This window comes from Vombatus ursinus, unplaced genomic scaffold, assembly GCF_900497805.2.
Source record: "Vombatus ursinus unplaced genomic scaffold, bare-nosed wombat genome assembly UNPS02012901.1, whole genome shotgun sequence".
Lineage (NCBI taxonomy): Eukaryota > Metazoa > Chordata > Mammalia > Diprotodontia > Vombatidae > Vombatus > Vombatus ursinus.
This window is the reverse complement of record NW_020952679.1, coordinates 2428019-2448598: the sequence shown is the minus strand read 5'-3', so window position 1 is coordinate 2448598 and position 20580 is coordinate 2428019. Positions and strand designations below refer to the sequence as shown.

The following is a 20580-nucleotide window of genomic DNA, read 5'->3' as shown; positions in this document are numbered from 1 at the left end:
AGCCCAGACCCTTGTCCCCGGGGCTCCAACTGGGGGGTTCTCTATAAGGGGAAATGCAAAGGCATTGAAGCCATCAGAATGCAGACAACTTATGCTCTAGGGCACAGATGAATCCTGAATGACCCTGAGAGCTGAGATCGAGTGCAACTCACCTCATTGGACTGTAGGCAAAGCAAGTGTAATAGCCTGGCAGGGTCAGTAGTACCTTCCAGAAGATCTGCCGCCTGGGCACGAGGTGGCATTCCACCACCAAGGAGTGTAAATCCAAGGGGGCCCAAGCAGCCATGCTGGAAAAGACAAAACATGAGACATAAGGGGGAAGGCGACACCCTGGGAAATCCCTGTCTTGCATTCCACTTGAGTAGTTCCAACTTCTCAAAAAACTTTCAAACAAGCAAAAACAACATTTCCCATTCTAGAAAATTTTCCCAGTGTTGATAGGAAGTTAATGCTGAATATATTATGTATTTTAAAAGAAAAGCAAACTGGACATGATAGAGATCTACCATGTCATGCACAATCTTCCTTTTCTGCCATATTGTGTATATGCAAATAACCACTTTCTATAGTGTTTAAGTACAGGTTTCTTAAAAAAAAGTATTTTTTGAAGAAAAATCTTCACAGAATCATAGATTTAGAGCTGGAAGGGGCCTTAGAGATCATTGATTCCAACTCTCTCATTTTACAGATTAGGAAAATGAGGTACAGAGAAGTAAATTACTTGCCCAGGGTCACCCAGTCAGTAGGTGTCTGAACCTGCCTCTGAGTTCAGCACTCTCTCCTCAGAGCCACTTCATGCGTTATTAGACAAATAGCTATTCACCATATTGACTCCTGGAGTTCCCATGGCAGATATTTCTTTCTTGACCTTGACAATCTGAAATACAGATGCAGCATTGAATTATGGTATCAAACATGCAATGCCTTTCCCTCCCCCCATACTCCTTTCTGCCTCCAGGTTTTTGTTAAAGATGCAAAGTACTGGCACTTGGTACCACCACAGGATCAGATTTAGGGCTGGAAGAGAGCTATAAGGTCTTTAAGTCAGGCCCACAGAGTTTAGGTGACTTGTCCAAGGTCACACAGGTAGCAGGTGGGAGAGAAAAGGTTTGATCACAGGCCTTGGGAATCCATTCCTACTGTGTTATTCTGCCTCCTGTTAATTGCTTTTTGGTAGGGCCCTGCAAGCAAAGCTCATGGGATCATAGACATCGATTCACTGATCATCTGGTGACTCACCTCATCCATCACTGGCTTGCTCCTACTTGGGCACCTTCATTGTTCGGACCATCCTCTGGACCTCCCACAATTACAGGGGGTGACTCCTCTGTTGCATTGGCCAACTTACTGTAAGAAATGAGGGCAGAGCCAGTCACTGAATAAATAACCCTCAGCATTACATCATGGCATCAAGAATATCTATCTCCACTTCTGACTTTTTCACAACCCAGGAAAATTAAAAAAAAAAACAACTAAAATGCCTCTTGAATTGGCTCAACACCAACTCCCCTACCCAATCTCACTCCATGGATGCTAGGTGGCATGGTGGGCAGAGCTCTGGGCGTGGAGTAAAGAAAACCTGAATTTAAATCCTGCTTGAGACATGCTGTAGATATGTGACCCTGAATAAATCATTTAATCTAGCCAGCCTTAGTTTCTTTCATCTGTAAAATGGGGTTAATAATCACCCCTATGTCACAAGATTGCTGTGCTGTATATACACATCTATATAGTGCTATGTATATATAGATGGCTATTATATATCATAAAAGAAAAGGCAGGAGTTGGAGGAAGTGAAACAAGGTTGAGTGGAGGCTACCAGTGCTCCCAAGTCCTCACTACTCTCTGCTGCAAATGGAGAATATATTATAAGGGACATTTGTGTGAATAGGGGAGAGTTAAGAAAGTTCACTGCCAAAGACAAGAAGCCTCTCCTTTTCTTTTTAACAATTTAAAACTGAAGACATTTTCCTTCTGGGAACTGGCCATTGCTGTGCATATAATGTTTGCTTTGGGACACCCCATTACTGCTCTCAGCTAAAACATCAAAAACAGCCTCACAGTCTGTACTTCTCAGAGGGAAATCTAGACATTAAAGAACTTTCATTCATATCAAGAGCAACTACTGTCACTGGGGATCCTGTGTCTGTCTTTACCGTAAATGTGAAGCTGAAGGGGTTTCCTCCTTGTTCTCCCTTCCCCGGGCAGCAAGCTTCTCTTCACTCCAGCTGTCATCCTTTTGCTGGTCTCCTTTGCTTCTGATCGACAGTTCCTGAGGATGGATGGTGAGTCTTTCCTGTCCACCTTCTCCTTCCTGGGCTTCCCCAGTCAACGCGTTCTCTCCGGCTTCCTGCGTCGCTCAATCCTCTTCTGTTTTTCCTCTTTTGTCTATCACTGATGTCTGCTGGCCATTTCTTTAAGCCATCTCCAGAGCCTTCTTGCCAGCAGTCTCCTTCCCAGTTCTGTGCTGACACCCTTTCCCTGTTGTCTTGTTCTAGCCTTTGGGCAGTTCCATCTTCGCTTACCTGATATTTCTGCTCTTCCCCAGAGCTTTCCTGACTTTCCTGTCTTTCCAGTTGCCCTTGGACTTCAGTTCCCCAGATTATTCCTTCTCTACCAGCCCTGAATTCCAATTTCTCCCCATGGTCAATTTTTTGACAATCATCTTCCAATTCTCTATGTGTTTCGTCTTTTCTTTCTTTCCCTCTCTCATTTCCTTTTTCTTCTTCTTGGCTATATTTTATATTCAATAAACTTTCCCCATGTTTCTCTATGGTGACTTCCTGTTCTAAATCACCTTCTTTTCCTTTCATCTCTCCTCTGTCTCCCCTTAGGTGTTTTAGCCTTTCTTCATACTCTTTTACCCAGTCTCCTCCTTCTAGTTCTCCTCCATATAATTTTCCCCAATGTGTCCCCATTGGTTCTTCTTTCGCGTTCGTCCTTTCATTCCCTTTTCCCCGTTGTCTTTCCCAGTCATATTCTGCTGCCTCTTTTGTGTTACTCATTCCATTATCCACACTCAGGGCTCCTCCATCTTCTTCTTCCAGACTTTTTCAAATGTCTCCTTCTAAGCAGTCTTCTTTCTGATTTTTGTCATTTTCTCTTGCCTTGCACCTTCCAAATTCTATTTCTTGTTCCTCTCCTTTGGGTTGTTCTTCCCGTCTTCCTTCAAAGTGCTTGCTTTCAATTTCTCTTTTAACTTCTCCATACTCTGCTTCCCATTTTTGACTATTCTGTCCTCTCTTTCCTTTTCCTTGACCTCTTAAGTCCTGTTCCTGACCATCCAGCTCTTGGACATTTCCATATATCTCTTCCACAGTTGCTTTCCATTGTCTTTCTGAGATTTTCTGATCTTTTTCTTTTACCTCCAAAGTATTTTGTACTTCTTGACCTTGACTTTCCTCTTCTCTTGGACCTTCTCTGGATTCCCTTCCTCATTCTTTGCCACTAGACTCTTCATCTCTATTTCTTAGTGCTCCATGTTCATTCTCCCAGTCTTCCTCACTTGGTTCATATGCATGATCCCTTCTCTGGTCTTTGTTACATCTTACTCCCCAGACTACTTTGTCTAATCCTTCTTGATCACCAGTTCCCCACATCTTTCCATATTTTCTTTTCCCTTCTCTATACCTTCCTTTGTCTCTCCCCTGTTTTTGTTTTTGCTTATTTCCCCCCCGATCCAATACAGCATTCCCCCTGCACTCTGTTTTCTGAGACATTTCTGTGTTTACCCCCTGGAGGATTTTCCCACATTCTTTTCCCCTGGTGGATGTCTGGACTCCATCATATTTCTCTTTCCCATAGTGCTCTCTTCTGACTTTTCTCTTCACTCTCTGTCCTTCCCATCTTCCTCTGCCTCTGTCTTCCAGCCCTTCTTGATTTTCTCTCTTCCAGATGTCTAGATATTTTAATGGGATTCTTTTCAGCTCCAGGGGTTCTTTTTTTGCACATCCATCTTCTTTTTCTTTCTCTTTTCCTGTCCATTCTTGTTCCTCTATTTTTTCCCTGTTACTTCTGTTGTGTTCTACTTCATTTTCTCTTTTGTATTTTCTTTCCCATTCATCTGCTATTACTTTTCCTTTTCTACCTAGAGATTTCTTTTTGACCTTTTCTCCATCCAGATCTTCATCTCTGTATGATTTTTCACTTAATTCTTGTCCATTTTTTTCTTTCCTGTTCATTATAGTCTCTTTCTCTGGGTGACTCACCCCATTTTCTTCTTATTTTACTGTCCTGGTCTTTCTGATATTCTCCTTCCCATAGTTTTCCACTGAGATCACTATTCCATCTTTCATTATATTTTATGTCCAAGCTATTGTCCACCAGTTCTCCATCTTCAGTTCCCCATTCTTTTCCTGAGGTGCTTCCCTGCACTCTTCTTTTCTGTCTTTTTGTTTCTTTGTTCCCTGGTTCATGGCTCCTTTCACATCTTGCTTTCCTGTTTTTCCTTTCTAATTTCCACTTGTCTCCATCCAGCCCATTTGAGTATTCCCTTCCTAAAGCTGCATCTTTCAATCATTGAACATCATATTGTACTCTCTGATCATATTGCTCCAGACCTTCTCAGGAGAGACTTTGTCTCTCTGATTTCACCCTTCCTTCATTCAAACACCTTTCCTTTTCTCTCCCCCAAATGTTCAGGTGCTTATAGTTTTCTCTTTTCATATTTCTTATTTCTTTCTTTTCACATTCATTTTTCCCTTTTCCTCCTCCATCTTTTCTGTTCCAATACTGCTCTTGATCATCTTCTCTGTCTTCTCCTCTAAAGTGTCTTCCTTCCTTTCTTTCTTTAAAGTTTAGTTTCCAGGCTTTTCTCTCTCTCTTTTCCCCACCTTTTTCTACTCCACATTGCCCACCTCTTCTCTTATCTTTTCTTTCTTGTTTTGCTCTATATTCTCTTTCCCAGTTTTCATTTTTCTTCACTTTTCCATGTTTCTTTGTCATATATTGAGTGTTCTGGCCTTCTTTTACATAACTATGTCCTCTTTCATTCCCTTCTTTCCTGGTTTTTCTGCCTTCATGCCCTCTTTCCCAATTGACTTCCTTTTCTCCATACCTTTCTTTATAATATTTGTGCTCTCTATCCCTGTTGCTTTTTCTTTTCTGGCCTTGTCTTTCTAGTTTTTCTTTCTCCTCTTCTATGTCCTTTTGCTTTCTTTTTCCTTTTTCCAATTCTCTGTAATTCCACCACCATTTTTCTACCTCCTCTTTAACTGTCTCTTTTTTTTTCCCCAAATACTGTCTCCAGATCCTCCTCCTTGCAATCTTCCTTGTTCTCTTTGAGATCATCTCTCACAACTATTTTCTTTTTCCTGTTCTTGATTTAGTTGCCAGTGTTCTTGGGAGTTATCTTTTCTTTCTTGATGCCTTCCAGTTTTCCTTCCCTGGTTTTGTGCTACAATTTTTCTCTTGTCTGCTACTTCTGATTCTTCCTCATAGCCTCGTCCTCTCTTTTTTCCTCCCGTCATCTCCCTAGTATGTCTTTTCAGGCACATTCTGTCTTCTGGCATCTCATCTGGCCCTTCCCATATTTTATCATATTTATGTTCTCTTTTCCAAGTTCTTCCTTCTTTTTATTTTCCCTGCTCTTGTTTCCTATCTACTTGGACAGGGCCACTCCTATATCTCATTCTTGCACCTTGTTTGTCACATTCATCTCTATCTTCCTTTCCTTTATCTTTTCTTACTTCTCCATTTTGTCCTTCCCATCTCTCACTATATTCTCCTTCCCATTCTTGAATTTCAAGCCATCCTTCATCATCCTCTTCCCTCCTACTTTCATCTTCTCCTTTCCAACTAAGTTCCTTTGGGTCTCTGTTTTCTATTTTCCATTCTTCTTCATTTTGTAGAATGTTTTCCTTTATCTTTTCATTTTGATCCTGTGACCAACATTTGAGAGAAATGAGTGAGAATAAGAGCTTAACATTAGTTTACGTAAACATGCTCATCATGAAAAAGGCTTCATTTCAATTCGATCCCATACCATGGTCTTAGGAATAAACAATTATGAAGTAGAGACTTATTTCATTGTATAGTTATCATTTATGTACAAAGAAATGTACAAAACATTATGACAAAGAAAAAAAGCATTGAACTTGGAGTGAGATTGAGATCAAATATAAATTCCTCTGTTTGGCTTTACAAGCCCTTTATAACCTGGCCCCATCCTATATTATGATCTTCATTAAACACTACTCTTCTCATACGCTATGGTCTAACCCAACTGGCCTTTACTCTTTTCCTCATATATCTTCTGTCTCTGTGCTTTTGCACTGGCTATCCCCCATATTTGGAATAAAGTATGCTTTGATCTGCATGCACACTCCATAGTTCTTTCTCTGGATGTGGAGAGCATTTTTTCATCATAAATCCTTTGCAATTGTCTTGGATTATTGTACTGCTGAGAAGAGCTAAGTCATTCTCAGTTGATCATCATACGATATTGCTGTTACTGTCTACCGTGTTCTGGTTCTGCTCATTTCACTTTGCATCAGGTTGTATAAGTCTTTCCAGGTTTTTCTGAAGTCAGTCTGCTCATCCTTTCTTGTAGAGCAGTAGTATTTCATTATAATGATATACCATAACTTGATCAACCATTACTCAGTTGATGGGTATCACCTCAATTTCTAATCTTTTGTCACTACAAAAAGAGCTTCTATAAATATTTTTGTACAAATACATCCTTTCCCTCTCACCTTTTTAAATCTCTTTGGGATACAGACCTAGTTAGGGTACTGTATCAATGAGTATGCATAATTTTATAGCCCTTTGGGCATAGTTCCAAATTACTCTCCAGGATGATTGAATCAGTTCATAACTCCAACAGTGCATTAGTATCCCAATTATCCCACATCCCCTCCAATATTTATCATTTTCCTTTTCTGTCATATTAGTCAATCTTATAGGTATGAGATGGTACCTCAGAGTTGTTTTAATTGGCATTTCAATGAGCTGCATTTTGTGGTGGCAAGGAATTGTAAATCAAGAGAATGCCCATCAATTGGGGAATGGCTGAACAAGCTGTAGTATATGATTGTGATGGAATGCTATTGTTCTATAAGAAATGACAAGCAGAAGAGATTTAGAAAAACCTGAGAAGACCTATATAGACTGATGCAAAGTAAAGTGAGTAGAACCAAGAAAAATATTGTATATAATAACAGCAATATTGTAAGGATGATCAACTGGGAAAGATAGCTACTCTGATCAAGATAATCCTAGGCAATTCCGAAGGGCCCATGATGAAAGATGCTATCTCCAGAGAGAGAACTGATGAACTCTGAGTGCAGAGTGAAGCACACTTTTAAAAAAAGTTTGTTTTTGTTTTATTTTGTTTGTGTTTTCTTTCACAACATAACTAATACCGGCATAAGTTTTGCATGACTCCACATCTATAGTTGATATCAAATTACTTGCTTTCTCAGAGAGGGAGAAGGGGTATTAGGGAGGAAGGGAGTTTAGAATGCAAATTTTTTTTAAATGAGTGTTAAAAATTATTTTTGTGTAATAGGAAAATATTGAATGAAAAAAATAAAAATGATTTTTTAAAATGCTGCATGAACCTCAATTAGCAAGACTAATAAATTTTAAACCATTGAAAAAACCTAACTGAGGGGATCTTCCTGAGTTCTGAAGCCTCCCTTGCTAAAAAAAAAAAATGGGACTCCTACTTTGGGTTATCAAGGCACTGAAGGGATGACTTACTGAGTAGTCATATTTGATTTTCCAACTCCGATTTAAAATGAGAATGGAGAGATCAGGTTAAGCCTGATTTTGTCCTCCCCCTCTGACCCCATTTACACCTCTCATCTCAGATCACATTCTCAAATAAAGGTGTTGAACGAAAAAAAAGTCTGGAAAAATGCAGAGAAACTTGAGTTACATTCCAATCTCAGTTTGTTTGTTTTTTTTAGCTGTGTGATATTAAGCAAGTTATCTTATCTCTGTTTACCTCAGTTTCCTGACCTGTAAAGAGGAAAATAATAATTGTATCTACTTCCCAGGGCTGTCATGAAGATCAAATGATATAGTGATTGTGCAATGCTTATCACATCAACTGGCATATGGTAAGCACTAGAAAAATGGTGACTAGTGTTATTACTGGGCAGTTAGGTGGCACACTGATAGAGGACCAGGCCTGGAGTCAAGAAGACTCATCTTCCTCAATTCAAATCTGGCCTCAGACACTTATTATCTGTGTGACCCTGGGCAAATCACTAAACTCTGTTTGCCTCAGTTCCTCATCTGCAAAATGAGCTGGAGAAAGAAATGGCAAACCACTCTAGTACTTTTGCCAAGAAAACCCCAGATGGAGTCATGGAGAGTGGAACATGAATTAAAAATTACTAAAATTATTTGTATTATTATTATTATTATTTCTTTAATTAAAAGTAATTGTATACCAGGTTTTAGATGTGATTAGTATAAAATGCCAAAGGTAATAAGATTAATGATTTCTATGTAAGATAATTTGGAAATGCTTTCAGTTGAATTGATGTTATCTAACTGGTAATAAATTTTGTTTCATGTTTTAAATACTTGATATCGTGTATGCTATATGTTTCTAATTTTCTTATATTGTGAAATGCTTTGGGAGATCATTATATCAGAAATGCTGTGAGAAAATTAACTTTCCTTTAAATTTAACATACATTGGCATCCATTGCTTAGCAAATCAATACGCTTGGAACATCAAACCTTTGTTTCCTCAGTCATTTCATCTTTCATTCCACCACACCGGTATAATGGCAGATTGGCCATGGGAGTACATAAGTGTGAATTGAGCTGGAAACTGAGGGGAGGGATGAAAAATTATTCTTCTCTCTCTTATGTGTGGTCCTCCTTAGAGAACACCATGGTACTGTATGTGGCTTCAGAATGAGATGTGATGAGAAAAGGGAGGTCAGAGAAAACAAGAGAAGGTCAGGAGAGCCATGGAAACCTCAGTCACCTATGGAGTGCACCTTCCATTTTTGTCTGCTTGTGTGTAAGTTGTCTCTTCATATGCATTAAACAGAGGACAACCTCTACCCCCATCTTCCGTCATGTAGCTTCCAAGATAATACATTTGGAGATGGAAGGAAACCTAGAGGCCACCAGAGCTAAGTGCCTCATTTTACGAAGGATGAAGCTGAGACCCAGAGAAGCAGCCCAGTGCCATGGAAAGAACAATGGATTTAGAGTCAGAGAACCTGGGCTCAAATCCCAGTTCTGCTCATTAAGGCTTAACCTCTCTCCATTTCCTCCTCTGTAAAATGAGGAGGCATCATTAAAAAAAAAAAAGTTGGACTATTAGATGACCACCAGGTTCCTTTTCAATTCTGAATCTATGAGTCTCTAAAGGAAATGTCTCATCCAAGGTCACATGGACAATAAAAGCAGCAGGGCTCAGAAGCTGTCTAGCTCGAGATCTAACATGGACACCTCCCTAAATTATAGGTATCAGGCTGAGAAGAGAAATCTAGAAAATGGAGCTGAAGGAACTCTCTCCTCAGTGCTAAGGAACAGTGTTCCCTTATAACGAGAGCCCGAGTCTTTCATTTTGAGTCTTTCAAAATGGGGCTATAAATTTGCTTAAAGACCAAAGATGGTCTTTGAGAGATGCCCTGAATGTGGAGGGGAAAATGGACCTCCCTCCCTTCTTTACAGAGATGGTGAACTGTGGGTGTGGGGTGTTGGTTTGGTATATGGGCTAGCTATCTTTGCTTAAACACTTTGCTTCCCTCCTCTCCCTTTTTTATTCTTTGTTCCAGAGGATGTCCCTCATAGGAAGGAGAGGGAGAGGGGAGGTTATATTTGGAAATGAAAATCATCTAAAACCAAAGGTCTTATTTCTTAAGTTTTGTCTTTATAAGGAAGAGGTGGGGGGAGGGAGGGAGAGAGAAAGAGAAGTTAAAAAACTCCATCACCTTGAAGCTTTTCTGTGAAGCTTCACCTTAAAAGGTGAGCTCAGGAATCTTAGGAGGATGTCATTAATGAGGCACAGAAATCTGGAAACTTTATTAGTTGAGGGTTTAGGCCAAGGAAGGATCATTTGCTTCTGTTCCCTCTGATTGAAAAAAGAGAGAATCAGAGGCTTTGAAATAAGCAGGAAATATTTGTCTATCCAGATGCTGGAAAATGAGAAGTGAGCCTGCTGATCCTTGGAGAAACTAGATGAGAAGGTGAGAGGCAGAAAGGGCCAGGTAATAAAAAACCCAATTTAGTCTTCTTTTTAAACTCATTTCAGGAGGTTGATCCCAGCTCTGGGGTAAGCCATTTTTTATTCTGAAAATTATCTTTACACTTAATGGCCATGTTGAATGGATTGGGGAGTGGAATGTGATAGATTTGAAAACTGTGAAATGTGCAGATAAATGTGTCAGGTTTTGTTGTCAGACCTGTCAACCAAATTCCCCATCACTGAAGGTCTTTAAGCAAAGGCTGGATACTCGTTAAGGAATACTGTAGAGGACATTCTGGTCCTCTTATTGGCCATGCTGTTGAACCAACATTGAAGCTAGCTAAGCTACATGGTCTAGCAGAACTGGGCATCTCACTATTGTTTATGTATCTCCCTTCTCTGTGCTTTTGCAAGGGTGCCCCCAATGCTTGGAATGCCCTCCCTCCTCATCTACAGCTTTCAGAAACCCTTTTATGAGAGACCTTTCCAGATCCCCACTCCAAGGATGTGAGTATTCTCCCCACCCCCACCATCACTTTGTACCTCTCTTGTATGTGCCCAGATATTTATATATTGTCTCCCCCAGCTAGACTATTAGCACTTCATGGCCAGGTTCTGTTTCATTTTTGCCTATGCATCTCCAGTACCTTCCCCCCAAGAGGAAAGTACTTGCATTTTACAAATTCATTTTACAAATTTACAAACATACATACATGAATATATAAATGCATATGTGCCTATATGTGTATATGTGCCCCCAGCTTCACCAAATCATATGTGGAGAGAGATTGCCAATAGGCCAAAGCCATTATAAACTTCTCCCTTTTAAATTTTTATTATATGACGGTCTAGTTCAGGGGTCTGCAATCTCTTTGTCACTGGGCACCAGTGGCAGGACTAAAAGTCAATGAGAGGCCCCAATAGGCCAAGGGAATATGAAGGAAAGGGGAAAAGAAAAAAAAAAGAAAATCTAGAGGTAAAGACAGGGCAGCTAGGTGGTGCAGTGGATAGAGCACCGGCCTTGGAGTCAGGAGGACCTGAGTTCAAATCTGGCCTCAGATACTTGACACCTCCTAGCTGTGTGACCCTGGGCAAGTCACTTAACCCCGACTGCCTTACCAAAAAGCAAAGAAAAAAAGAGAGGGAGAGATAAAGACACACAGAGAGAGACAGAGACACAGACACAGACACAGACACAGAGAGATAGAGAAGCAGAAGAGAGAAAAAGGAGGAAAACCCAAAGGAAAATGCAGCAGGTGATGAGGAGCAGAGTATCACCAGTGCCCAGCCAAGGTGCCAGACAGGGCTTGAGTATCATGGGTTGCTGAAGCCTCCCTAAGCCAGCAGAACTGCCATGTAGCTGGCCCATGCTGCTGAGGATGGGACCACAATGAGTCATGTATAAATATGGCCAGTGAAGAACTGCAATTATGTGAAATGCCTCTTCTAAAATGGAGCCCTAATCTTGGTGTGAGCCAGGTGCGCCCCTGCTCTGACCTTCATTGACTCTGCCAACACTCCTTCAGTAAGCAGCAAGAATAGGAAAAAAAAAACCTTTGCCCATTTCTAACCATCCATCTTAGTGCAAATGTTTCCTTACCAGCCTTGGGAAAACATGCCGCCACTTTATGATGGGAAGCTCCAAGTCCACGAAAGGAAGGAGGGAAAAGGAGGCTGCTGACCCAGACTCCTGGGGATCGAGGAACCTCTTTTCTCTTCTTTGCCCAGATGGTGAAACTAAAAATAGAAGAAAAATCAATGCCAGATGGGTTTACCCTTGTGGGAAGGGTGAGAAAAAGTCACAGGCCAGGCTGGGCAAGAACTGGAAGCATCTCCTGAATCTTGGAGTTGAGAGGATCTCACTTATAGAGCTAGGAGGGGCCATTCAGGCCACTCTTCTCATTTTACAGAAGGGAAAACAGGCCTAAGAAGATGAAGTGACTGGGTCCAAGTCACTCAGGAAATGTTAAAGTCAGGATTTGAACCCAGGTCCTCAGACTCCAGAGTCAGTGCTCATCTCACTGGACGAGTCATCTGGATTGACCCATCCCTGGAAAATACTCCTCACTGCAGTATCATTGAAAGTTGCTCATTCGATTCAATAAACACGAATGTTTTCCTACTTCAATACTCTGAGCATGAGAAAAGGCCACAGAGATGGTTGAATCCACTTGGGGAGGGTCGTCCCAAACATAACCTAGATTTGTTCCACCTGGTTTTGGAGGACAGAGCCAAGAGCAGGGAGGGAAAGTTTCAGGGAGGCAGATTTTATCCCTATCAGGATAACCTGCCTAGCAAAGAGTGCTGGCCCAAAGTGGAAGAGGTGGTCCACCATCTCCACCATTCATGAGGTAGGGAGTCACTCCCCTTTGTTGGAGATCTTCATCTAGGTGAACATTTGTTTGGTAGGAGGATTCTTGTTCAGTTCGGAGTGATGTGGTAACAAAAATGGTTATGAATAAAAAATAAAAATTATGTAAAAAAAATAAAAAAGAACGTGGTGACTAAAAGCTGAGAAGGCTTTGGAGGCCATTACAAAGAGTGAGCTTCCCAAGATGTTGATTCATGCCATTACCTGCCACGTCCACGTGGGCGCTTTTCCAGTAGCTAGCAATGACCATCCCAGCTTGGTCTCCAATGTACTCGCCTCCAGGGCTGAAGCTGTTCTCAGGGATGTGCTGAGGCGCAGCAGGCAGGGGCTCCCCATTAACCACCTCTCCCACTGATGTGGTCAGCTTCTCCAAAATGAAGATGGATCTCTTGGGCCTGAAGGGTTGCTTTGGTTCTCTGAGTGCCTGCCGGTTCAGTTCAATATAGCTAAAGACAGATGTAAGGAAAGTGGTTGTAATTGGAATTCAGGGTCAGGATGGCACCTTAAGTTAAGCTTAAGATCAAGTGAATTCAATACAATACAATTCCATCAAGTAAAACATAAGTTCCTTGAGGGCAGAGGGTGAGTATTGTTGAAGTTTATTTTGTCTTGGACCTTCCCCACCTCCCTCCAGCTCTTAGCCCAGTATTTAGCACATAGTAGGATCTTTGAAAGTGCAGCTAGGTGCTGCAGTGGATAGAACCCTGGGCTTAGAGTCAGAAAGATTCCTTTTCCTGAGTTCAAATCTAGTCTCAGAAACATCCTAGCTGTGTGACCCTGGGCAAGTCACTTAACCTTGTTGGCCTCAGTTACCTTATCTATAAAATGAGCTGGAGAAGGAAACGGTGAACCACTCCAGTATCTTTGTCAAGAAAACCCCAAATGGAGAGTTGGACATGACTGAAAAACTACTAAACAACAAAAGATTCTTAATAAATACTTGTCAAATTAAATTAATATTTATTGAATTTCCACCATTTCCTTTACCATTGTTATGTTACAGAAATTTGGTTTCACCCAAATCACAGAATCCACTAGTCAAAATATTCAAAGTATAAAAACCAAATGGATTTAAAAAAAAACAACATTGTCTAAACTATGACCTTTGACTTGGGGATAGAGGAAAGGGGGCAGCTTATTTAGTTAATCCACCAGGGTACATTATTTATCCTTTCTTTTCAAAGAGGACCAATGACATTGCCACAGATTGACTGTAAACTGGGTTCAAAATTCAGAGAAAGGAATCATCCGGATCCCATTAAGAAATTCCGCAGTGTTTGTAATGAGCCCAAACTGCTCCATGCTGCAAAGCCCCCGCCCCCTGCTTTAGCACGATTTCCCCTGGGTATGCTTATGTGATTCATGGACCACGATGACTACAGGAAAATCACAGTCATGAGGAACCCAAAGGCCAAAAGGACACTTGGTGGGTTTAAGTAGCTTGTAGCATATTCTTAACTGTGTGACCTCAGGCCTGTCACGACTTCCCTGGACCTCAATTTACTCCTTTGCTAACTAAAGTCGAAGTTTCTGAGGTCTTTTCTCCTAAATCTATGATCCTAAGCCATTTCATCACCCCAGGCCTCAGTTTCCCCTCTGTCAAATGAGGGAAGTCAAACTAAATGGGCTTAGAGGAGTCAGGAGAACTGGGTTCAAGAACCATGCCTGACTCTCTCCATGCAACTTTATATCTCTGGGGCTCTATAAATGAGGGGGTCAGACGATGCTCTCTAAAGTCCCTCCCTTCTGCAAGTCTATCAAGTGTTATATGTCACCTCATGAGATATAGAGGTTGTGCATAACTGGAAATGTCAGCTGTTCACACAATAACAATGAGTGATAACAGATTCAATGCCTGAGTGGGACATTTCTGCTCCAGAGACAGGCCAAAGACAGAGGACACCTTCCAAGGCAGGAATTGGATCCTCTGATTATTTACATAAAGCTCTGGATGAAAAGGGGTTGTAACTTGTGCTGCAGGAAGGAGTACCCAGACTGAAGTGATCATGATTCCCAATCTAGGAGTCATCTTGGACCTCACTCTCACTGCCCACATCCAATATGGTGCCATGGTCTGTCAATTTCACCTCTCCAGCATCTCTGATCAATTTCACCTCTCCAGCATCTCTGATCATTTTCACCTCTCCAGCATCTCTTGTCAGTTTCACCTCTGCAGCATCTCTTGTCAGTTTCATTTCTCCAGCATCTCTGGTCAATTTCACCTCTCCAGCATCTTCTCCTTCTCACCTCTGACATTGCCCCGACTCTGGTGCAGGCCCTGGTCACCTCATGGCTGGACTGTGGCAATACCTGCTGTAGGATCTGTGGCCTTGAGTCTCTCCCCACTCCAGTCCATCCTCCACTCACTAACATGATTTTTCTAAAATGCAGGTCCATCCATGTCACCCCCCTACTCAGTCACCTCCGGGATCAAATACAACATGCTCTATTTGGCCTTCAAAGTCCTTCATAACCTGCCCCCTCCCACCTTTCCAGTCTTTTTACACCTCATTCCCAACACATAGCCAGTGATTTTGGCCTTCTGGCTGGTCCATGAATAAGACCCTCCATCTCTCAGCTCTACCCCTTTTCTCTCACTGTCCTTTCAGCCTCCTTCTCCCTCCTCTGCTCTGGACTACTGACCTCCCTGGCTTCCTTTAAATATCAAACTAAAATCCCGTCTTTTCCAGGAAGCCTTCATCAACTCCTCTAAATTCTAGCACCTTCCCTCTGTTAATTATTTCCTGTTTATCCTATATATAGTTTGTTGGCACATATTTCTTTACTTTTGGTTTCCTCCATTAAATTGTAAGCTTCTTGAGGGCAGGGACCATCTTTTGCCTCTTTTGTATCACCAGAACTTATCACAATAACTAATACATAGTGGGTGCTTAATAATTGTTTAACTAACTGAAAGTGACTTTTCTAAGGTCACTTAGCTAATAAGTGTGAGGTCTGAATGCGGGTCTTCTGACTTTTAAATCCAGTGTGCTTCAATTCAACTTAAGGAGAGGCAGTGTGGCTCAGCTGATAGAAGTCTGGCCTTGGAGTCAGTAGGTCAGAGGTGGGTGTTCTGCCTGGGATACCAGCTGTATTAGGAAAACTTCAACACTGAGCCATGCAACTAAGACTAGAGGAAACAGAGGAGCCACTTGTCTGTCCTGGGTGAAGAGAGTGCCCATCGTAGGGATTCCCGATGCCAAGGAAATCCTGTATCTGAACCTGAAAAAAGTGTCAGGTGCTCTGGAAGATGTTAGAGATAGAACAACTATAAAGGCATTCCTAGCCCCAAGGAGCGTATATTCTCTTGTAGGAATACCTATAAGGAAATACAGAATATGAAATAGAAACTAGGAATGAGATGGAGGACATTAATAACTGGAGATTCAAACAACATGAACCAAGCCTCAGAAGGTCCTAGGGCTTCCAAGAGTGGGAGATGACAGCTCCCCGGTGTTCTATCTCTAGACTTTATGGTGGATCCCGCTGACACTTGGTGCATTCTGGAATGCTCCCAGGTCAGCCAAGGACTCTGGTGCACTAAAGAGCAGTTTGCTAAGTGATGCCTTTATAATTTAAACAAGCCCTGGAATATTCCCACAGTGCCCAACAGAATTCCCCAGGGAACCAGATGTGCATATGAGGTACGGTGACTGAAATGAGACATGAAACCAAGCCAACAAGAGAAGGCATCACTCTGGGGGATGCTGCCCTAGGCATTTGCCAAAGGGGAGAGAATTAAGTTTGACTGTGAGCTCAGCCTCAGATGGGAAAGCAGGGTTCCCTTGGAAGCCTGTCATGTTGAGCTTGTCCCAAGGTCCAAGAAGGGTCTCTAGCTCTGACTATGACAACTGTGTGACCATGGTAGTCACACATCCTTGATGAGCCCCAATTTCTTCATCTATTAAATACATATGATAATACCTAAAGAACCAACAGTTAAGGATTAAATGAGTTAATTTATGTAAATCCAGTTTTAACAACTAGTAGCTAGGTACCAAGCAGCTAGGTGGCACCACAGTGGACAGGGGACCAGGTAGAGTCAAGATGACTTAGCTTCATGAGTTCAAATCTGACCTCAGACACTTATTAGCTGTGTGACTATAGGCAAGTCATTTAACCCTGTTTGACTCAGTTTCCTCATATGTAAAATGAGCTGAAGAAAGAAATGGCAAACCACCCAAAATAGTGACCATGTCATCCTATACATAGGGCCTTATGCCTAGATCTGTAAGAGACCATAAAGGTCATCTAGCCCAACTCCTTCACTGTACAGAAAAGAATGTTAAAGGAAGTTAAGACTCAGAGAGGTTTAGTGATTTTTTCTAAAGTCACACAGATAGAAAGTGGCCAAGCTGGGACTTGAACTGAAATCTCATGGTACCTATTCACTCTTCCTTCTGATATCCCAGGATGCCTCCCTCTGTGAACCACAATGAGATTTGCACTTCTACGTCAAAAGGAAACTCAATGACATAATAAGTGAGAATCTTAAAGAAGGCATGGATGTTAGCTCCCAGGGATTAGGGACTGGGCCTAGGATTTCACTGACAGAAGGAACTCCCAAAGGAGGGAATGCCCTTTGCCAGGCTGGTACCTCCCCAGCAGCCTTGAGTCTCAAAAGGGTGGTTTGGAATATGCAAAGATTGAGCCCCACAGTCATGATGGCGCAAAAAGTAACCTGGGTAAGAAGTCTTCTTTCCCCCATTTCAGCTCTCTATCAACTAGGCTACCATGCCTCTTATTACGTGCTTAATAAATAAAGATGAAATTAATTAAATTGAAAATACTGGATTTGGAGTTAAAAGACCTATGTTCAAAGCTTAGTTCTGATGCTCATTAGCGGTATGACTCTAGGCAAATCATTTCCTTCCATTGGAACTCAGTTGACATACCTGCAAAATGATGGCATTGGGCTAGATAACCTTTAAGGTTTCCACCATCTCTAAATGTATGATCCTCTCATTTATCATGTCATATCACTGCTGGTTTGCTTGTTTGTTTTATTGAACCTGGGATTTCATAGATCATAAGATTATGTCTTTGGAGCTGGAAAGGAACAGCTTCAAGGGATCATTGACAGTAACACACACACACACACACACACACACACACACACACACACACACACACGCACTTATTTGAGACAGAAAAAAGCCAAGCCCCAGAGGTGAATTGATTTGTCTAAGGTTACACGGATTGTAAATGGTCAAACACAGATCCTTTGATTCCAAAGCTACACTCCCATTTCATCAGTGTGGGGAGCTCCTAGTATGGCAATCCCTACTAACGCTTACCTTAAAGGGAGATAGATAGATAGATAGATAGATAGATAGATAGATAGATAGATAGATAGATAGATAAATGGAAAGGAGAGAGAGAGAGAGAGAGAGAGAGTTGCTTGGCGCACAAAGACCTTGACTTGCCCAATCACCCAATCATGTATCAGAGGCAGGATTTGAATCCATATCTTCCTTACTGAGGGTAACTCTCTGCCCACTATGGCACACTGCCTCTCCTTACTTCACCTTGCTTGTATTACTTATAAAATGAGGTTACATTGCCTTATTCACAGGGTTCTTCTGCAAGCCTTAGAGCCTTATTAGCATTGGTGATTTCCTGTCATTACTTCAATGATATCAATGTATAGGGGTGAGGGCTTCCTCTCCCAAAGCAGATCCCAATCCTTGAGAAATCTGGCAATGTTCTTCCAGTCAAAGACCGCAGCCTGTGAGGCCAGTGTAGAACATGGAGAGCACCTCATTATTTGACCAGACTGGTCAGACGACAACTGACCTTAATTCTACTTCGTATTTTTTTTAATTTGCTTTTCGTGGGTGCAGCTAGGTGGCACAGTGGATAGAGCTCCAGCCTTGAAGGCAGGAGGACCTGAGTTCAAATCTGGTCTCAGACACTTGACACTAGTTGTGTGACCCTGGGGCAAGTCACTTAACCCCAACTGCCTCATCAAAAAAAGAAAAAGAATTGCTTTTCTGTGTCTATGTCACTTCCCTAAAAGAATACAATCTCCAGAGGGCAGTTGCCCTTCTGGTTTTTCTGTTTGTATCTTTATCACTTATCACAGTGCTTAGTGGATAGTAGGTGTTTAATAAATGATTGGCAAATGAATAAATATTAATATTAATGAAAATAATAACAGAAAAGCAGGCTTGGCCCCAAACAAGATTGTCGACTTCTCCAGGACTGTCAGCTCCAAGCTCCTCCATTGTCCCTCATACTTCTTCTTATCAACCAAATCACTGCCAACTCATGCCCTTGGGCTGAGCTGGGCAAGGCTGTGGGAGCCCTGCCTACCAGCCACCCAACATGGAAGGAGGCTGGAAAAGCCTCTTGCACTGACAAGATCACACCTACCCCTCCAAGACATGTAGGCCGTAATGGTGCATGAAGCTAACAGCCTCCCTGGAGTCATTGAAAAACAGCCATCTCAACACGAGGTCCAGGAGAAAGCCTGTGGTCTTCTGGGCGCTCACAGTGTGGGTGGCCATCATGGCCCTTAGGACCTTACCTCTAGCCTAAAGTGAAGGGGAGAAAAGGCCAAGCTCTGTGAGCCACACTTCCATAGAAAGGGGATGAATATTTCTTGTCTGATACATGTCCTTTGCTTCCCAGGACATCTCTTCTATGTTGAGGTATCCGTACACAGATAGTCAAAGGATCTGGAATTTGGGGAAGTCCTTCTCTTCAGGCAAAATACTACGAGGCCATTGGCTGAAGCACAGAGACATTAATGGACTTGCTCAGGGTCACACAGCTAGTGAATCTCAAGCTGGAGTTCGAACTCAGCTCTAACTCAGCCCAGTACTCTGTTCACTTGGTCACGCTGTCTCTGGATTACAAATGTCCATCAGAGGCAGTGTGGTAGAGTACCTGAATTCAAATCTGCCTCAGACACTGACTGGCCATAGGACCATAAGCAAGTCCCTTCCCTTCTGGAAGCTTCAGTTTCCTCAAGTGAAAAGAGAGGTTGGAACTGATAACCTCAAAGGCACTTTCCAGTTCTCAGTCTATGATCCATCCCTGTGCTGAGGAATTCCTGGTGAGGAAACTCCCCCTACCAGTGCAGGGTCACAAGCCAATATAGCCAGTGCCACCCAAATCAGAGAAATTGAGAATTGGCAGTTAACTCGATGGCGATCTAGTCCAGTCCACACCCAAAAGGAATCCCCACTATAACATACCCATTAAGGGGGGGAGTCCCCACTATAACACACCCATTAAAGAGGGAGTCCCCACTATAACATATCCATTAAAGGGGGGAGTCCCCACTATAACATACCCATTAAGGGGGGGAGTCCCCACTATAACATACCCATTAAGGGGGGGGTGGAGAACAATGGCATGTTGGAGAAGGCAAAGAGATGACCAGTGGTGCCACAGGAGTCTGTGGACTAAGGAGATTGAGAATCATTTCACTAGACTCCATCAAATATTCTCCTTTTCTTCTTGGAGAATCCCCTAGAATGGGATAATTCTTGGGAAAATCGAGTAGAGAGTACACAAATACAATCACCTGATATAACATAAGCTCACTGAGGGCAGGGACTGCTTTATTTTTGTATCTCCAGTGCCTTGCATTCAGTAGGCACATGGTGATCCAGTCTACATTGGATACCATTTGGAGCATCTCCAGGATGTCTCTAATCACCATCCCAACCTCTCCTCTCCTACACTGGGAGCATCCTCACTCGGGCCCTCATCTCTCCTTGCCTAGACTTCCTAACTAGCCTTCCTGCAGCTCCAGCCAGATGGAGGGTAGCCACCTCACCATGCCCACCCTCTCAATCACTCAGGCACACTCTTCTCAAAATTCTGTAGTGGCTCCTCATCACCTCCCAAATAAAGTTTGGACCCTGCATTCAAAGCCCTCGGTGATCTGACTCTAACCTCACTTTCAAGTCTTTTCTCATGCAATTCTCCATCACATTCTCTGCATTCTGGGATGTCTCAGCTCCTTTCCATCCTCCATGCTCATCTTTCCTTCTCCGGGTCCTTTCCCACAGAAAGCCCTTTGCCTGGAACAGAC

The 20580-nt window shown here is 42.3% G+C and overlaps 1 long non-coding RNA gene across 1 annotated transcript; it reads right to left on the bottom strand.

Annotated features, from left to right (window-relative positions):
- Positions 1-731: 731 nt before the first annotated feature.
- On the bottom strand, positions 732-2633 carry LOC114040255. Its single transcript, XR_003568754.1, has 3 exons — positions 2157-2633; positions 1240-1347; positions 732-877 (listed from the first exon to the last, which is right to left on the bottom strand). It is a non-coding gene; the product is annotated as an uncharacterized LOC114040255 (long non-coding RNA).
- Positions 2634-20580: the final 17947 nt, after the last annotated feature.